The sequence below is a fragment of the Temnothorax nylanderi genome, unplaced genomic scaffold, assembly GCF_030848795.1.
Source record: "Temnothorax nylanderi isolate EJ_2023f unplaced genomic scaffold, tnyl_v1.0 TNYL_tig0475_pilon, whole genome shotgun sequence".
NCBI classification, from domain to species: domain Eukaryota; kingdom Metazoa; phylum Arthropoda; class Insecta; order Hymenoptera; family Formicidae; genus Temnothorax; species Temnothorax nylanderi.
In genome coordinates, this window is record NW_027249537.1 from 61680 (window position 1) to 67507 (window position 5828).

General features: G+C 36.7%; 1 pseudogene; it reads right to left on the minus strand.

Annotated features, from left to right (window-relative positions):
* Positions 1-2723: 2723 nt before the first annotated feature.
* LOC139783164 (putative nuclease HARBI1) lies at positions 2724-5243 on the minus strand (annotated as a pseudogene).
* Positions 5244-5828: the final 585 nt, after the last annotated feature.

Consider the following 5828-nt stretch of genomic DNA (forward strand, 5'->3'; position numbering starts at 1 on the left):
CCTTGGGAAAGGCTACCGATCCAGATTGAACTTGTATAGTTGTTTGATATAATACAGGTTTCGTTAGATTCTACACACAGGTAAAAGAATATTAACTTCTTTTTTTTTACTATTGCATTATTCCATCTCGTCGATTCACTACATCGTATTCTTTTTTCAGATAGGTGCGTTTTAAAAGAGTAAATCCATGAGAAATAAAGTGTCAATACCGCAGAGAGGATTGATCCGTACAAATCCTTTAGGCTTAACAAACCCACGGACTTGAGTTCTGACTGTGGACACTACACACAATTACACTTACACTTACACACACACACACACACACACACACACACACACACACACACACACACACACACACACACAGTGACATATATAACATAGTTGGTGTTAACAGAGATTCTGAATCTATAAGGGACTGCCCACAATGAAAGGAATAGGGAACAGGGAACAGAGAATAGGGAACAGAAAATAGGGAACAGTTTAATATTAACATATTCATTGTGCATATGGCATACAGAAACAGAATAAAATTTTATCACTGTTCCTTAGCGCTATTCCTCTGTTCGTCTATTCTGTGTTAATAAATTACACATGTTAATAAATTTCATTTAATATTGAACTGTTCCCTATTCCCTGTTCGCTGTTCGCTGTTCCCTATTCCTTTTATTGTGCGCAGCCCTTAACCGCTTTGGGTTAGGTGCTGGAGCAGCGAGTGCGGGATTATTAATGGTTGCGCCAAAGTAATTGAATGTAATACTATTATATATTTTTTTATCAAATCAATTGTGTTAACTAATTTATTTTATTTTATTGTAGAACTCGGCAGACGATATCAAAAGTAATCGTACAATCCAGTTCAGCCTTAACTGGGCGGTGATAATAGACAAATACCGAGCATAAAATACATCCCGAGTGTATGCAGAATGCTCGGTTGCAGTATAGAGAGAATTGGAAATTGAAATTTACAATGCTTAAAGGATAGATGCAAAGGATTTCTTATGATAAAGGACCATCGGTAAGACTTTCTCAGGAAAGTCTGAAAGATATTGATTATTTCAGATTTTAAAATAATATATAAGATGTAAGCAGGGGGTTCCTCCGTAGCCCTCGGCGGGGGAACAGGTGGATAAATGGTAGGAGAGTGAAAGGAGATGAAGGGAGAGATTGAGAGGTGAGGAAGGTGTTGATTGAAGGGGGTAGATAGAGGAGTGCGAGAGGAAGACGGGAGAATGGAGGCGAAGCGGAAGGTGAACTGGAGGAGACGGGAAACGTTGGTGAAGTGGCACGTGAAAAGTGAGGTTAGGAAGAAGGGCGGGATTGAAGGAATGGAGGTAGCAGCCCAGGTTACACGACGAGGGAGTTGAGCGAGTTGGCAGCAGGGAGTATCGATCGGGCGATCGATCGATCTGTCGCGAGACAGAGGGATTGTCGATGGTGGCGCGGCAGGTATGGAACGGAGCAGGGAGTCGTCGCGACGGATCGATGGATCGAACGATCGAAGGGGCCGGACAGATAGACAGGTGATGGAAAGAGAAGGAGAGAAAGCGACCGCGACGGAGGGGTAGAACGAGGAAGGAGAAAAGGTGACGAGAGTGCGTGAGCTGGACTTTGGAGGCAAGGAGAAAGGAGCTAGGGGAGTAGATTAAGGGTGAAGATGGACGAGGATAAAGCGGTGGAGGCGAGGATATGGATACGGACGAGGACGAGGGCCATAGGAACATAGGAAGAAAGGAGAGTAAGAGGGAGGCGGGAGGAGCGGGGACGGAACAGGGGGCAGGGAAGGCGGCGAGCGGGAGGAGGGAGAGAGAAGGAGGGAGGGGAGGAGAGCAGTGGCAGAAGGGAGGGAAGCGGAGAAATGACAGAAGCAAGGAAGGCGGAGGGAGATGGCTGGAGTAAAGAGGAGGGGAGGGGAAAGGAAGTGGGTTTTTGTTTCAGAGCGAAGACAGAATAGGAAGGAGGGAAGGCGGCGAGCGGGAGGAGAGAGAGAGAAGGAAGGAAGGGGAGAGAGCAGTGGCAGAAAGGAGGGAAGCGGAGAAATGGCTGAAGCAAGGAAGGCGGAAGGAGATGGATGAATGAAAGACGAAGGGAGGGGAAATAAATGAAATGTAAGGTCGCATATGGCCAGGGCACGTAGGGGAGTGATTTGTAAGAAGTTTGGGTACGTTCCTCATAAAAAACGCCTTGTAAACCCTACGGGAATACACAATAAATCTACATACATATAAGATGTAAGCAATAGGTGCATCCAGAAGGACGATGGCTCATTGAGCTGCTAAGTAGCAATAGAATGTGATTGGTTTTTACCTTTGGATCCAACCTATCACTTAATTGCTACTTAGCAGCACAGAGAGCGGTTGTGCTCCTGGATACACCCAATAAGTATTTTTTTTATTATATAATTATATAATGTAATGATTTATAAATTTCTTTTTATTTTAGAGGAGAACAATTATTTCTTAGATGAGGGTCTAAGGGAGAATTCACACCTTGGCAGAATAGCAGAAAGAAAAGCAGCAGCCAATCAGGACTTGCGCTAGTAGTAAGCAGAATGTACTGTGCATGCATACTGTAGTATGCTTACTATCAGCTCAAGTCCTGATTGGCTGCTGCTTTTCTGCTTTCTGCTATTCTGCCAAGGTGTGAATTCTCTCTAAGATCACAATGGATTTTGCAAGGCAACAAACGTATGGAAACGTAAAATAGAGGATAATGTTCGTAAATTACTGGAACAAATCTCGAACTACGTTCTGTCTAACAATAAAACCATCAGCAGGCTGCCAATGAGGATCATTATGATGCAATTCTTCAACATTTTCATTTACAATTGCATCATTATCTGGATCTTCTGGGAGAATATCTTTAAATTGTAAGGATAAATTGTGCAAAACTGCACAAGCTGAAACAACTGCTGTACAGGTAATAAGTTTTAAAGACAATCCTCTTGCTAATCGTCTCTTGCAAGGAAATCGTCTCTTCCAAACTCCAAACGTTCTCTCAACAACCATCCTCGTTCGTGATTGAATTACATTATATCTGTATGTAATGAAATATATTATTTATTATATACTCTTATTATTTAATACTAAATACTTTTTAACGACTTATTAAAATTTAAATTAAACGACAATTAAATTTAGGTTTCTCGAAAATTAACCATAGAAAGATAATAATTGGGCAAAGAAAAAACAACGCGGTTATTAGTGCGTGAAAAGTCAAACAGACAATAATTAAATATTTTTAAAGATATATAAGCGCGAACGTTTTTGGCTCCGCTTTAAGCTATCTTCAGCGATGTCACAAAGTGTAAAATAAAATTACGTAGTCGCAGACTATTTCTATTCTGGTTCTATTTGTAAGGCTTCCTGATCACACCATCAAGAAGCAGAACAAATGTGGAGCATGAGATATAAACTTTTATTTTTCACCTTGTTACATCGCTGAAGATGACTTGTCTTTCTGACTTTTCACGCACTAATAATCGCATTGTTCTCTCATTGCCCAATTTCTATCTTTCTATGGTTAAATTTATTTACAATTACTCTCTTTTCTTCTCTTTACCTCTGTTCTTCTTCATTCTGTGGGTTTCTAAAGGGTGTCAAAAGAAATGGGAGACAAGGATATCCTGCATCTCCAATCAACATTCCTGTTAATTAGCGTTGTTGATATCTCATAAAAACTCGAGAATTTTGGAAGATTCGGCTGTCGTGTTGACTTCCAGGTCATTCTGGGACAAGGTCCAAAAATTCCATTCGTGGTCCCACAATAGCCTTTTACACAAAGAGTAAAAAAAAATAATAAAAAATGAGTCAAAAAGTTAATGAGTCAAGTTGAGTTAATTGAGTCAAAAAGTTCTGAGTCATTTTTTTCTATAATGCTTAGCAAAATAGTAATTATTGAGTAAAGTCAATCCAACCAGCACTGTCTTTTAACCGGGCTAGTGTACGTTCATTCATACTACCAGGCGCGCGGCTCACTGACGTACAGTCAGCTAAAGAACTGCGCTGAGTGGATTGATTTTACTCAATAATTACTAACAATAAGTATTATAGAAAAAAATGGCTCAGGACTTTTTAACTCAATTTTTGATAAGGAATATCGCTGTGTAAATAGTGGGTGTGAATTCTATAGGTGACACCCTGTATACGTTATATATGATGGTGTAAAAACTTCATAGTAAAAAATAAATAATTACACATCTCTCTTTGAGGAGTTTTGCTAATTTTACTCGCTCTTGTAGTTCTTTTTCCTCTAATAATAATTTTGTCAATTTATTTATTAATTCTTCACGTTTCTTTCTCATATTAATTGACACATTTCGATTTCATGATTAATTTTAATTCCTTTTTGCACATTACGATTTCTATTCAATTTTTTGTTTAGAGCATAAACGTAAGTCAAGTTTTGTAAAATACTGATTATACAGATGCGTGCTATACAATATAAATTGCACTTATACACACAAATCAATAGTTTAAAAACTTGACTTGCATTATTACATACGGCTTTCACCCCCTCATATATATTATTCAATACCATATTTTTACCTGGACATTCAAAGAAAAATATCCTTTTCTGTTTCTGTATGTTTCAGCAAGTCCTCCAAAATTGTTACCTACTAGTCTTATATGGGTGCAATCTATCGCTCCATCAATATGAGGAAGTCCAATAGCTCCTTGTCCATACCCTAACTCTTTAAAGAGTCTTCTATTTTCCTGAATGGCTGCTTGGTTTGTTGTAAATTTTACATAAGTATTTAAATAAGTTGCTAATACAATTGTTACTCTAAACACAATCCTGCTTATTGTCGGTTGTGATAATATCATGAGATCTCCATTTACTGTCTAAATAATAAATTATGAAACAATATATTAAACATATTTGTACTGTTTGTCTTTAATGTTTGAAGATGCATTATAGAAAATTACCTGAAAACTACCAGTAGCATAAAATCGTAAACAAATAAGCAATTGGATAACTGGATCAATCGGTAGACCTCGCTTATCAGGCTTTGTTAAACTTTCGACGACTAAAGGCAATAATCCGTTCATAACACAATTTTTTGAAAATCTATATCTAAGATGAAATTCATGTTCGCGGTAGGCAGTGAATGGATCCATCGCATCTCGAATATATCGTTTTACGCGTATTATTCGAATTTCATTATGCTCGTCATCCGAAGATGAATCAGAATTGTCAAATAAATTTATGTCAAATTGACCATATATATTATTTAATTCCATGTTCTTATCTAAAATGTATATAGTAATATAGTACAGTAATAATGAAATAATAATATACATTATGTTATTATGTTTATACGGTCGTATATATTATTATAAATTAATATAAGTTAAATAAATAAGAATGTTATTATTATGTATATATGTATATCTGTAAAGAATCTGTAGTACTTACCTCTTATTAAGAATAAATTATACGGTTTTAATTGCTTCTTTTTTATTTTTCGAAATCCTACGCGTGAAATGAAAATTGCGAGATAAAACTGCAGATTAGGTTAACAATCCGCTATGGTTAACAAACAATAGATGATCGATAGTCGATCGTTAATAAACAATTAGTATATACAAAAAAAGGAAGGAATTTAATATAATACACATTATTATATGATTTGATATTCAAAAACTTTATTTTCATATAAATTTAAATTTAAATTTTATTTTCATATAAAAAGTAAACGAGTTAAACGAAATCATTTTTATTACTATATAATTCTAAATGTAAATATATCAACTCATTGAGTATTAATTGAAAAACGTAAAAGTGTTTGACGGTCGCCGTAAAATCGATTTATATACATGACATAC